Source organism: Cervus canadensis, chromosome 21, assembly GCF_019320065.1.
Source record: "Cervus canadensis isolate Bull #8, Minnesota chromosome 21, ASM1932006v1, whole genome shotgun sequence".
NCBI lineage: Eukaryota > Metazoa > Chordata > Mammalia > Artiodactyla > Cervidae > Cervus > Cervus canadensis.
Window position 1 is genome coordinate 43,387,929 of NC_057406.1, and position 15,274 is coordinate 43,403,202.

General features: G+C 42.8%; 1 pseudogene; it reads right to left on the bottom strand.

Moving 5' to 3' along the window:
• Positions 1 to 6,738: 6,738 nt before the first annotated feature.
• On the bottom strand, positions 6,739 to 8,322 carry LOC122423179 (annotated as a pseudogene).
• Between the last annotated feature and the right edge of the window lie 6,952 nt (positions 8,323 to 15,274).

Sequence of the window (15,274 nt, forward strand, 5' to 3'; positions counted from 1 at the left end):
GCGCCAGGGCTGGATGGCCAGTCTGCAAGCTGCAACCGGGTCCGGGGGGTAGGGCGTCCGTGGCTGGCTTCTGTGCGCCAGCTTTGTCAAAGGCAACAGGACGGCCAGAAACTACAGTCCCGCAAGCTGGGAGGCGCAGACAAAAAGTCTAGAAAGGAGTTTAAGGGACAGTTTCTTCTGATGAGATAACATCTCAGGAGCGCTTGGGAAATACAGATTCCAAAGCTCCCCTGGAGTTTCAGGAATCAACACCATTTGGACTCAGAGCCTGGGAATCTGTTTGTGCCAAGCAACACCCCTCCCACCATGTCCCAACGTGCGATTTTTAGGAATTCTAAAGCTTTAAGCCCACTGAAGCCTGTTCAAACACAAAGAATCTAAAGGTAGGAAACCTGCTCGATTACAAGCATGGCCATGCGACCCTGGGGATCACTGGGCCTCATGAGCCTCAGCTCTTCATCTGCAAAGTGGGGACAATGCACTTCTTCACAGGACAGTGCTTGAACTGATGGAGAGCAGAGTGCAATCTCTCAATGCGAAGGTTGGCGATTATCATGTTTCTGAGCCCAAGTACAATCTTGCAGGCTTCCAGCCCTGTAGCTGACACAGCTCCAGGTTTCGGTCACTATCTCTGAACTGATGTCCCTAAGGAGGACAGGTCCTTGGCTGTGGGTCTCCTGGAAGGCCCTCCAAAGGACTCCCACTTCAGCCGGCACTTCCCACTCTGGCTGGTGGTCAGTTTGAAGGCCCTGTGCTGTGGGATGGACCCATGCTTTTCAAACCCTGGAGTCATGAGAGAGAAGGGCTTTGAGGGGCAGTAGTCTCAGGGGTCGGCTCCCACACGGGTGAATCCCAGGGACATCTGATGTGCTAAGCTCCTTGGGACAGTAGCTGGGGTTAAGCGCTAAGAAGCGGAAGAGCAGGGTCAGAGGCCCAGGGCAGCTGATGAATGGGAGACGTGGTCAGGAGCAAAGGAAGGAAGAGCTCCATAGGGAGGCTCCAGACGACCACTGGAGGAGATGATCGTCATCATGTACAGGCTCAGCCACGTCCTGCAAGCGAGGAGACGGCTCATGACGACAGTGAGGTGGGCTGCCACTCACAGCCCGGGGGAGCTGGCCGTACCCCCAAGGCCCGGGGGAAGGCAGTGTCAGGCCGGGATCGCTGCCACACCCTAACAATGCCTCTCACAGCTCGAGAGGCCTGGGGCGCTGGACACAGCTCAACAGAGAGAAAGACGATGTAGCTGCTGGCGAGCAGGACTCTGACAAAAAGCAAAGCAATCTGGTATCACTTAACCCAGAGGAGAAGCCAAGGTGAGAGGCAGAATCCAGAGTGACCGTGGCTCTGCACACCCTGAGGAGGAGGCCAGTTCAGCAGGATGGTATATGTTAAGGAAAAGAAAACAGGGTTTGTGATGAGCATCCCAAGTGTGGTCAGGCTTGCAGGGCAAAGAAAAGACCCCTTTCCCAACAGTGGCCCAGGGTCCAGCCCAACCTGGGCAGGCAGAGGTGATGAAACATCAACTCAAACCACAGTGAAAACCAGAAGGAAGATGGTGCCAAGTGGTTTCAGAATCAGCCCTGGCCCAGAGCTGGGCTTGGGGACAAGCAGTTAACCTCTCTGGGCCCCCGTTTCCACATCTGTAAAGTAAGGTCATGGTCCAGACAGCCTCCCAGGTACTCCCTCCTCAGTGTGAAAAGTCACCTTCTGTGGGCCCAGGGGGAACGTGGCGTCTGTGTTCATAACATGTTACACATCTTCCTTCCAAGGAAGCAAAAACAGGACTCGTGCAGTGGGCGCGGGGACCTGATCTGGGCTTGGAGACCAGCTGCACAGCCCTGCAGGGGGTCCTCTGGTTTTGGCGGGGGGAGGAGTGGAGAGGAGACCCAAGCGGAAGGGAGCACGGGGAGGCCAAGGAGCCAGCTCAGACTCGGAGATGCAGGAAGCTGTGGTTGGGCAGCAGCGGAGAGGAGGACCCGGTGCAGCTGACAGGCCACTGCTGGAACACAGGGGTGGGGATGTGCCCGGCAAGGAAGGCTCCGGGTCTCCGCACGGGACTAGGTGGGCTGCCCGGGCTTCCGTTTTCCTTCTGCTATTTATTAGCCCATGATCTTGGGCAAAATGCTTATCCCCATTAGAACATCATTTCCAATTAATAAAATGGGGGTAACAGATCCACTTCATGGTATTTTCATGAGGATTAAACACGATTATGTGCCTGACACGTCGTAAGAACGGGAAAAGCTACCATCATTCTGAGGTGGGCCTGCGAATGGAATTAAGGCAGAGAAAAAAGAAACCTCCGTGACTCACAGCTCAAGGACAAGACCTAACGCCGGGCTACTTCCGCAGACGTGGACAGTTCTCCCCGCTCCTCCCTCAGATCCCAGGAGCGCCGAACTTTCTAGGAGGGGGTGCTATTACTTCCCCACTTCAGGGCGGGGACACTGAGGAGCAGGGCAGCTGAGCCTCAACTGAGCAGCTGAGATGCCATCACTCAGGCTCCTGGCTCCGCAGTTGCTCCTGTCCTGCCAACATCTGTCCCCGGGAGAGAAACCTGGAGAAAGTGGGAGGTGTACACATCCTCTAAAGTGACAACCGAGTCAGCTGAGTAATTTGGGAACAGGAGACTGAATTGGTCACTCCTCCAACGACCCTGAGCCATGGAAGCCCGCCAGAACCCACCTGGCACTGGGAAGGCGAACAGGCTGGGCTCCTCCGGGCGGGCCGGTAGGCGCTGTCCCAGGGACGAGCCTGTCCTCCCAGCCCCACGCACAGGGCGGGCGCGAGTGGCCAGTTCTCACACGCACGAAGAGCATGCCTGTGCTGTCTCTGAGCAGAGCCCCGGGCCCGGAGCCACGGTCATGGCTCTCCCCAGCCCCAAGTGGACTGGAGGGTCTTTGCTGAGCCACTCTGCTCTTTCTGCCTCTTGGCACAACAACCCCTGATGAGCTCTCCCCACCGGACGCCCCCAGGCCCAGAGCCTGTCCAGGACTCACCTCTTCTGTTCCACCTCCTCCCCCGGGACGGGAGTCTCCTGTCAGCAGAGGCCGGACACACAGCCCTGGGCCTCGACACTGGGCCGTCGTCCCTCATCTCCCTTCTCTCCAGAACGCACTCACACTCGCCGGCTCTGGGACTGTTAAAAATAATAATAATAATAAAGTGAGATGGGGGGCATATTTTCTTTTCAAAATAGTTTAGACTGAGTCGTGCTGGAAGCAAGCAATATGAATAGATGACTTCTTAGAGTCCCTTCCAGCCAGTGATTCACCAGATCTAGAATTGAAGCTGGAATGGACCGTTATATTCTAGGCCAAATGTCTCATTTTTGCAAATAAGGAGAGTGCAGTCCATGGAGGTTAAGAGTCTGGGGTCCACTTGCAGCCGTGGAAGGAGCACAAGCTTTGAAGCTAGGCGCTCTGTGTCTGACCAGACTGGACCGGCCGCACGCTGCACGCCCTGGAGTGAGGAAAAGGCAAGGCCGCTCTGCTCCTGCTGCCTCCGCGCCTCGTCCTGGCAGGCCGAGGACAGCACACCCGTGAAGGACTCGGGGCGACGTCACGAACTGCTCCATCAACGTGAAGCGGTTTGCTCAAGGTGGCCCTGGCTGAACGCTGTCGTGTGAGTCTCGTCACACGCTGCTGCCTTCTTGACGCTTCGCCAGGGCTCTGGTTGTTTTTTCTCATAAACCACACTAATTTGATCTCCACAAGCGTTCCTTTAAGCCTCTCGGTGCAGATTCAAACAGACCAGCTTGGAGGAAGCGCAGCCTTCCACCGCCTCGGGGTCATGGCCCTCTGACCTGGACCCAGAGGTGCCCGGCCGGGGCGCGCTTTCCCCGGAGCCCTCCCGCCGCTGCGGCCCAGGCTGGGTGCTGCGGGCGCTGCTTGCTGGTCTGTAGAGGACCGGTGGGCCATAGCCTGTACCCTGACCACTGGAAGAGGTCGGGGGTGAGTGACCAAGCTAAGTAACAGATACTGGCTCCTCCAAGCTCACACTGGACAGAGTTGGGAACTAGCTCAGCCACAAGAGCCGGCTCACTTGCCAGCTTGTGCAGGCACAGAGGAGAGGCAGGAGACGGCAGCCGGGCCCTGGGGATGACGCATGGACCTCCGAGGGCTCTGCGCGCCCACCCCACCGCTGCTGGAGCCTGGAAAGGGCGTCCACGCCCCTCGGCTGATCAGGAGGTTAGGCGCCCTTGGCAGGTGGGCCGGCGCCAGCTCCGCACTCTCCCCAGGGAGCGTGCGTCCTGCCACTGCGACCACCAGCCCGTGGGGCCCCAGGGCTACCTAGACCTGCCCCTTTCCTCCCTGACGGCCCCCACACTTGACACGGGGTGCCTCCCTCCTCATCAGAGAGAGCCAAGCCTCTTCTCAGACAACGGTATCCAGCCGGTGAGAAGCCCTGCAGAGATATCTTATGTCCCCTGCTTTCTGAAGCATGAAAACTGTATCACGTTTAAGGAATAATGCTGAGGTCAGGCCAACAAGAAACAGACAGTATAGCTCTTTTGCTCTAAGCAATAAAAGAGCAAAAATTGGGGAAAATCCCGTGAGCTAGCTCAGCCAACAATTTCCACGTTGAAAAAAAAGTTAAAAGTCCAAGCTAGAGCCAAGTGGATACATTTTCTTTACCCTACACTTCAGGCGCCCATAACCTTCCTTTTAAATCATCTCCAAGCAGCCCCAACTCACACCAGCCGCAAAGCATGAGGTGGCTTGGGTCTCGCGGCAGTGGAATGCTCTGCAGCAGACAGGCTGCTTCCCGGGCGCCGCGGGGAGCCCCCAAACCCGCGAGGCTGAGAGCGCGCCTGACATCAGAGCTCAACCATCCAGGAAGGGGCTGCTCGGGCCGCAAACCACAGCGGGCAGATAAAGCAGGGAACGGCCTTGCTTAGGAGAACATCCGCAAAAACCGCAGGCAGCTGGCAGAGGCAAGCAACCTATCCTTCAATTTATAGCTGGAGACCAAGAGCAGCCCAGTAATGTGAGACATCCACTATTCAATTCATGATTAATTGACAAGGCACCAAGCGCATCCTGGGCATAATCGAAGCCACAGCGACTGCCATCTGCCTTCACCTCAGGGGACCAGGGCTGTAATCTGCAAGCGCCACTGCAGCTTTCACTCGTTTATTTATTTATTGTTTTTAAAGGACGAGTTCAAAGAGTCAACTATATAGTGTTTGAAGGGCTGGTAAATGTATTGGATGTGCCTCTGGGCACCTCAGAGGAACAATGTTCAACAGGTATTGGTAAAGCATGATTAAAACTCAAGGAGAAAAAATGGTCCAAATAAAAATGCTATTTTTTTTTCATTTATTTTTATTAGTTGGAGGCTAATTACTTTACAATATTGTAGTGGGTTTTGTCATACATTGACATGAATCAGCCATGGATTTACATGTGTTCCCCATCCTGAACCCCCCTCCCATCTCCCTCCCCACCCCATCCCTCTGGGTCATCCCAGTGCACCAGCCCTGAGCACCCATCTCATGCATCCAACCTGGATTGGCGATCTGTTTCACACTTGATAATATACATGTTTCAATGCTATTCTCTCAAATCATCCCACTCCTGCCTTCTCCCATAGAGTCCAAAAGTCTGTTCTATACATCTGTGTCTCTTTTTCTGCCTTGCATATAGGGTTATTGTTACTATCTTTCTAAATTCCATATATATGCGTTAGTATACTGTAATGTTCTTTATCTTTCTGGCTTACTTCACTCTGTATAATGGGCTCCAGTTTTATCCATCTCATTAGAACTGATTCAAATGTATTCTTTTTAATGGCTGAGTAATATTCCATTGTGTATATGTACCATAGCTGTGGAGAAAAGGGAACCCTCTTACACTGTTGGTGGGGATGCAAACTAGTACAGCCACTATGGAGAACAGTGTGGAGATTCCTTAAAAAACTGGAACCAGAACTGCCATATGACCCAGCAATCCCACTCCTGGCATACACACAGAGGAAACCAGATCTGAAAGGGACACGTGTACCTCAATGTTCATCACAGCACTGTTTATAATAGCCAGGACATGGAAGCAACCTAGATGCCCATCAGCAGATGAATGGATAAGAAAGCTATGATACATATACACAATGGAATATTACTCAGCCATTAAAAAGAATACATTTGAATCAGTTCTAATGAGATGGATGAAACTGGAGCCTATTATACAGAGTGAAATAAATCGAAAGAAAAACACCAATACAGCATACTAACGCATATATATGGAATTTAGAAAGATGTCAACGATAACCCTATATGTGAGACAGAAAAAGAGACACAGATATGTAGAAGAGAATTTTGGACTCTGTGGGAGAAGGCGAGGGTGGGATGATCCGAGAGAATAGCATTGAAACAAATATATTATATGTGAAACAGATCGTCAGTCCAGGTTGGATGCATGAGATGGGTGCTCAGGGCTGGTGCACTGGGATGACCCAGGGGGATGGGATGGGGAGGGAGGTGGGAGGGGGGTTCAGGATGGGGAACACATGTAAATCCATGGCTGATTCATGTCAATGTATGGCAAAAACCACTGCAATGCTGTAAAGTAATTAGCCTCCAATTAAAATAAATAAATTTAAAAAAAGAAATAATTGCAATATAAGAATATTAAATAATATAGCCTAAACAATTGCATTTCTGAGAAGAAATACAGGACAGAGATTTTAATGCTGAATTATTCATTGATTCTCAGGTTAAAGTGATGTATATTTTAGTTAAAATTGTAGTTGTATCAATGTTTTTGAGGAAAGAATTTTTCTCACAGCATCTTTAAGTGCTTGGTTCACTTGCTGGTTCCTTAAGGTGTAAATAAATGGATTCAGCATAGGAGCTACAGAAGTACTGAACGCAGTTACTGTTTTTGTCAAAGCAACCTCTTCTTTAGCTGAGGTTTTCACATACATGAGGATGCAGCTTCCATAAGACATAGAGACAACAATCACATGAGAGGAGCAGGTTGAAAAGGCCTTTTTTTCTTTATTGAGCCGAGGGGATTCTCAGAATTGTTCTGAGGATATAAGAGTAGGAGACGATTATTAGCATCAAGGTGGACATTAGAGTCAGCACAGCGTAAACAAAGCTCACGAGCTCCAGAGTGCTAGTGTCTGTGCAGGAGATTTGCAGTAAAGGGGCAGAATCACAGGGGAAGTGGTCAACGACATTGGAGTCACAGAAATCCCGCTGCAGCCCCATGATCAGTGGTGGAAAGATCACCAGGAATCCAGCCAGCCAAGAGCTGCCTACAGGCTGGTAGCAGATCTTGTTAACTCATGATGGTCGTATAATGCAGAGTTTCGCAGATAGCCAAAAAACCATCACAGGACATAGATGATAATGAGAGGGTAACAGGCAGGAAGGCCAAGGTCTCCAAAGGGAGGAAATAGGCTGCAAGTGTCTCTTAAAATTCTGTGTTGCTATGATGACACCTGGTTCCACCTGAATTTAACTTTTCTCAAACCTTGAGCTAACCAATGCGTTGTTCTTATGGAAATGGTTTTCTTAAGCTATGCTAATGAAACTATGTATTTGCTTTGGAATTTGCCTTTCTTCAAAATGGTTCCACCTAAGACTAAACTTTTTTTTTCTTTTCTCAAACCTTGGGCTAACAGCAGCTCAACAAATCAGTGTTCACACCAATTGTTTTATGGCTGGGGGATGGCACACCTTGTACCATCCCATCTAAAAGATGCATACTGTGGGAGAGGGGCCTGGTGAAACTCCTTCAGCCTTATCTGATTAATAACTCTCTAACAGACATAAAACAGCTTGCTAAAACTAGCAGGGGGGCACTCTCTGTCCCCGTTCTGATGTCTATGTCAGAAACTTTCTCTGTCCTTTTCACTTTAATAAAACTCTGCTACACAAAAGCTCTTCAGTGATCAAGCCTGGTCTCTGGTCCTGAAGCTAAATCTTCTTTTCTGGAGATCACGAATACAACACCATTCACCGTAAGCTATCAATAGGAGAAAAAACTCCATTGAACCAAATAGGATCAAGAAAAAGAGCTGAACTGCACAAGCATTATAGGAAATAGATTTGTCTCCAGTTAGACTGCTCATCAAAAATCCTGAGATACAGACAGAAGTAAAAGAGATTTCTAAGAAGGAGAAATTCCTGAGGAAAAAATACACCGGAGTCTTCAAGTGGGAATCCAGCAGTGTAAGAATGATGATAGTCAGATTTCCACTAACACTCAGCACATATGTGAGAAGTAAAAAGCAGAAAATCACCACTTGCATTTCTGGATTATCAGTCAAACCCAGGAGGATGAACTCTGTCACAGATGAACTGTTTCTCATTTTGTGTGGTTGATTTGACAAATGTTGTGGCAATGAAAAGTACCTGAGATTCTACATGTACATTCTACACTTCTTCCAAATTCATTATACACATAACGGGTATGTCTTCAGTTTAATATCAGTCGTATCACTCTGCATAATGTCCTCTGATTCCTTGATACGTGTTCACTCTGCCTTTGCTGCTTACAATTATTAGTTGGGAAATCTAGTGACTGACGTGAGCTCTTCTCATGCTTCAATGTTGAGCTAATATATAGAGAATATTACTCTCTTTTTTATTCAGGTTTTTAGGATTAAAAGTACTGACTGATGATGTAAAGGACTGGTCAACCTAAGCCTAATTAATATTTCTCAGCGACATTCTGAATTCTCTCTGAGAAAATAGTCAATCATACACTTAATTGTTCAATATTACCTTTTCTTATAAAATTAGAGTTATCCAAGTGTTGTGTTCAAATATTTATGTATATTAAAATGACTTATATAAATAGCATAACATATTTTGTAACCAAATAGTTATTTCATTATCACATATTAATGAGGCTTCTGAACTCCTAAATTACCTTGTTCATTACATTAACATAAAAATTCAATTTAGTGTTTTTTACTTGATTGTTTCAAAATGCCTAACAATTTATTTTGTAAATATACCAAAATGATGGGGACATCAAGCAACACTTCACAAAATATGATAGTCATATAAGAATCCTTCAACAATGCATTTAGATGCGAAATACACAAATAGTTTATGTGTAGAGTTTAAACCTACCCTAGACACCCACACCAAGAGTATGCACATGTCTTTCTAAAGTATAAATGTAAATTAAGAAAAGCAACCTATGCTGCACCAGTTTCTACTAATTGATCATAAATCATCATTTAAAGTTCTCAACTATTTAGATTATCAATATAGGTATTATATTAATATATATGTATATATATGTGTATACATATATATTCATGTATATGAGAGATAGCAGAGAATCAATGGTATATAAGATATAAAAGTTGAGAATACTTATTTTCAAATGCTTGATGGTTAGACTTAGATGTTAAAAGTGATATATCTGATTCTCTTAAATCAGAAGTGATAGATATATTTCCTTCCCTCCAACAGAGCTATAAATCCCTCATAAATATCTTTTTATTCCATCTCCAAATACCTAATGAAATATTTTCCACATATCTTTTCCCAACATTGTCCAAAAACCTGGAATCTTGAAATATTTCACCTGTCATATTGACATAAATCTCTAGATGAAAGAAGTTTGCTTCTATTAATGAAATAAACCTTTGAGAATATTTCTTTAATAGGCCTCTCTGATATTTTGAGGTAAGTGGACATATCCATTTATTTTCCTTTGAAAAGGAGTAAACTTACCACCTTTAATGTGCTTTGCTACATATAACTTCATAAATATTCCTTGAGACAAATTTTTAATGACTTTTGGGATAAACAGTAATAGGGCACTAATGAATAACATACAAGATCTGCTTTGGCAATCATGTTTTAATTGGTTGATCATGGGACCTATGGTGCAGGGGAAGTTTGAGGAAATCATGCAGCTGAATGTTAGCCAATATTTGAGGAGAACTGAGGCTGAGCAAACCAGCATTCTCTGATTTTTATTTTCATATAATCTAAGCATGATTCTTAAATGGTGTGCAGAAATCTGTTTAATGTGAAAAAAATAAGGCACAGAATGATTAAAGAAAAACACCAAGTTCCATGGGCTGTGAAATGTTAAAATTACAAGGACTTTTTGAGATAGAGCATTCTAGCAAATATTTCTTTAGAATGAATTTGCCTTCAATACTTGAGCAAAGTCACTAAAATTAGAAGCACATCAGATTTCACTTTTACATTTACTTATTCCTTCTGACTTCTGAGTATGAAATCCAAGACACATTTATATAAAGAATATATATGTAATGTATATCAAAACTATTCTTCACGGGGTCACAAAGAGTTGAACAGCACTGAGTGACTAAGCACACACACATCGCTATTCTTTCCAGGTGAGCACATGAAGTGGAGTTTATCCCACAGTGACCAAATTCCGTGTTAGAAATATGCATCAGTGTGATATCTTCTTAATGAACATATCACATAAGTAAAATCTATTTCAATAACTTTTTTTTACAATTAATAATAGCATTTTAGTATTAGTATTAGAAGTCTAATCGATAAAAGTTATTAAAATATATCACAATCACAGTGTCAAATATAACATGAATAAAAACATCACAACGTGTATCTTTTCACTTCAAAGAACTTTTGTTGCCTTCATGTGATCTTATTTTTAAGAAAATCTACTTGAAGTATATATTTATTTTGAAATATTTACCTTCACTGGTAAGTACTCTTAACAAATTATAATACAAATTGTTGATACATCTTTAAACACATCTAATTTTGGACATTTGCCCTTGGCACTTAGTAATATATTATTAGTTCCCTTGTCACAAAGTAATATTTAAGCACTCAAAGTGAGCATACGCATTGATATCAGTTACATAGTTGAAAACCATTTTATGTTCAGTTGCTCAGTTGTATTGGTCTCTGTGACCCCAGCAACTGCAGCATGCCAGGTTTCCCTGTCCTTCACCATCTCCTGGAACTTGCTCAAACTCCATAATCAATCAAATTATTACTTTGAAGTATTATGAATGATCAAAAATTTCTACAATTAAATCATATATTAGAGTAAGTCACACACACACACATTTTCATATAATTGTTCTACTTCATTTTGAATGTAGATTCTGCAAATGAAATTACTTTTCCTCCTTAAAATTTTCATCCACATTTCTATTCAACTGTTTGTGTTTATCTCATATATTTATAAAAATGATTATTTTACCATAAGCTCAATGCTACAGGACAGTTTAAATTCATATCAATGTTGTAAAGAAAAAAAATGTCTGGGTGTTTGTTTCTGAATGTATATTCTATTTTGGTAATATATTATTGATTTCATAATTTTAATTAAGGTTGTTTACCCTTCAGTGTGATGCTTACCCAAGCCATGTCTTCATGATGAAATTAGAATATGAAATATAAGGCCCCAAGTACTTGGTAGAAGTGGCTTATTCATACTGTTAAAGCTCGTTATTGTAAAATAGAATTTTATGGTAATCTGAAAAAAAAATGATAAAAAAGAGCTACACAGAAAAAGAGAAATATCATAAACATTTAGTTCTAAGGGGTAAACTGAGAAATAAAGCACTAAATAAGGGAAGAGAGAAGAAATAAATGTAGTTCTTCAATAAAAATCAAGACATTGAGAAGTTAGATAAATTCGTGCTCATCATCGGTTAGCCAGAGCTGGTTTTAGGGGAAGGACAGCCTCATCCTATTATCTACTTCTCTGGTTAAAAGCAAACCATAGCAGCAAAAAAAAAAAAAAGCAATTGTTGGTCCTTTAATGGACCGGAACCTGGTGGTTCGGCGTCCACGATAAGAAAGTAAGAGAGAGAAAGAGGCTGATATCTCCTTGTTTACGCGGAAAGCCAATAGAGTCCTATTCTTAGGGCTTGCGCTGCTGCACGTAGGCACCAGGCGCCCTCTCGAGTGGGTGAAGGCACAGTGCGCCTTCTCGAGAGGGTCTTAGAAGCCTGGGCAAGAAAGTGAGCTCAGCGGGCCTCCGCGCTCCAAGGAATTAGCCAGAAATAGAGGAGAGAGAGAGAGAGAAAGATAGAAAGAAAGAAGAGAAAGAAAGAAAGACACGGGGACTCAAGCTCTGATGGAGCAAAGGTGTTTTAATCAACATAGCGCGGGCATATATACTGTCTTAAAGGTGGTTATTCTCAGCAAAGACAAAGATTAAAATTCCAGACTTACAAAACATAAGATGATCCCTATCAAAGAGAGAGTTGCAAACAATCACCTTTTCATAAGAAGGAAGAGGGTACTTATCACTGTAATGAGAAATGCCTGATTCCTCAGCCCCGGGAAAGGCGTGCCTCTCCTCTTAATTCCTGAATATTCAGGAATCAATCAGGGCCAGAGGGTTCCTGACAGATCCAAAATAGCACACAGGAAGCCTCTTGTTAAATGCTTCATGACAAGCAATGATATTCATTTTCTATACCAATCTGTTTTCAAAACTACTCAGTTTCATTAGGATATGGTTGCTAAGAATGTGGCTACCTCTACATGAAAATTTCAGCCACTGAAAACTTTTTTTAATTAATTTAATATATCTTTATTTATTTTTGACTGTGCTGGGTCTTTGCTGCTGAGCGTGGGCTTTTCTCTAGTTGGGGCAAGCGGGGAATACTCTTTGTTGCAGTGTCCCGGCTTCTTACCACGATGTTTTCTCTTGAACAGAGCACAGGCCTTAGGCATGTGAGTTTCAGTAGCTACTGCCCCCGGGCTCAGTAGCTGTGGTGCAGGGGCTTAGTGGCTCCAGGGCAAGTGGGATCTTCCTGAACCAAGATTCGAACTTGTGTCCTCTGCATTGACAGATGGATTTTTAAACAATGGAACACCAGGAAAGTCCCTGAAACCTTTTTAAAGGGATTCATTCGCACTGGCTTTTACTACATGATATCTTTTGACTCTGGTAAGATTGCAAGTCTGATGAAACGTGACACTTGGACAAGGCACAGGGCCAATTCTTTGCTTTCATAAATCTATTTGGTCTATTTAATCCTTTTAAGCGTATTTGTCGGTGGCTATTACCTTAGGAAGTGCTTCTATCTCTGGAGGTAAACATGTTTTGCATACAACCAAACTGGCAAAATGAAGTTGGCTGAAATAAAATCGAGTAGTTACTCCAAAACTACTTCCTTCTCATTGTCAAGCAGGATTTTCTGCCATCTGCACCTACATCTCAATTGACAATATGACCTAGACTATGTGACTGAAATTAATCACTATAACAATAATAATAATAAATGTTAACATTATCGCATCACTACTCAATTACTAGCAGTTTTAGATGCTTAAACTATATGTAACATAACAAATCTATGAGTAAACAGAATTATTGACTTTTCTTTGCATGTGAAAAATTTGCAACCAAGAGAACTCAAGCTACAAATAGGAAAACTAGAGGCAAATCTAGACAACATAATTCTAGCATATATATATTTAAGCAGCATCCTATGGCTATGAAACATAGTTCATGGTCAGGGATCAAAGAGATGATTCTTTGACCGATATCTACTCATAGGGGCATCAATCAACTTCTTTCAACTGATACTTTATTGAAGTGAGTGACAGGGAGTCTTGCTTTTTATCATGAACTGAAAAGGATGAACTGAAGTCTACAAGGAACTGTACTATCTATTATGTGATGAAGAACAATCTATTCTGGAAGAAGGAAACAAAATTGAATCAAATGAAGATAGATCAAAATCTTTAACAGAGAAAAAGGGAAGCATTTGAGAGAAATTATGAGTAATAAATAGTCATGGGATAAGCAAATCTATCTTTCCAGTTCCTGAGTTAAGCAGAATTTTCTGGGATCCTACAAATCTTCCTGAGTTTTTTGTTCTAATTCTATTTCCCCCTTAACCTGATTTTACTTTTAATGTCTATTTGGCAAGCAATATAATCTTATGTAATATATTGGCCAAATCTTATCAAAGTTTATTAGAGATACCAATAGAGAAAAAATACTATTAGCTAGTATTTGTATGTATTAGCTAATATTTGTATGTGTGAAGTAAGATCCTCATAATGGAAAATATTTCCAAGCCAAATATTGCCATCTCTGTATATAACTACCTTCTAGAAATCTGTTTACATGGTATTGCAATTTCTTTAAGTATTAGCTTTATAAAAGTTCTGTATTCAAGAAATTTTTATTAAATAAATAGTTTCTGCATTATTTTTCTTATTTAAATTCTCATACAATGAATTGCTAAAAACAAATATAAATATAGAAAAGTATTTTTCCATAACTAATCTGTTGTCCTGATGACAAATACATAGAATATTTAAAAATTTTTATGTAGAATGTAAGTAAAATGTAAGTTAAATTTCGTGCTCAAAATATTATTTTTCCACATTGTCTAACTCCTATATTACTTAGTTATTTCTACACCTATATGACTGAGTTTCCTCTATTTCACTTGATAAAAACCATTAAAAGTAAAGTGTGGGTAAATACATATATATATATATGTGTATATATATATATATATATATGTATGATTGTATACACATAGAACACATATATACATATATGCAGGCTTCTAGAGACATAAGTATGTACTTTTGAATTTAGACATATATGAATTAATAGTAATTTTATTCTGCTCAAGTATTTTAGGTGGTGTTTGCTGCTGCTGCTGCTGCTAAGTCGCTTCAGTTGTGTCCAACTCTGGGCCACCCCATGGACGGCAGCCCACCAGGCTCCCCCGTCCCTGGGATTCTCTAGGCAAGAACACTGGAGTGGGTTGCCATTTCCTTCTCCATTAGGTGGTGTTTAATGTCATGCATATTATTTGAAATTAATGAATGGAGCTTCCCATGTGTCACTAGTGATAAAAAAAACCTGCCTGCCAATGCAGGAGTCTTAAGAGACGTGGGTTTGAACCCTGGGTCAGGAAGATCCCTTGGAAGAGGGCATGACAACCCACTCCAGTATTCTTTCTGGAGAATCCCATGGGCAGAGAAGTCTGGCGGGCTACAGTTTGCTGGGATGCAAAGAGTCGGACGTGAGTGAAGCAACTTAGCACTCACACATATGTTAATATATGAAGGGCCTTCAGTTCTAAATTTAAGTTTATAATACGAAATTGCATAAGAACATTCCAAAACTTTACTGTGGTAAAGTTCATACAAGGAAGATTTACAATAAGAATATTAAATTCAAAAATAGCCTAAATAATGCTTTCTGTAAAGAAACAGAATAAGGCAGAAGCTATATTAGAAAAGATATTATTCATTGGTCCGTTAGTTAAAATTGTATTTGTTTTAGTTAAAATTTAAGTCAGG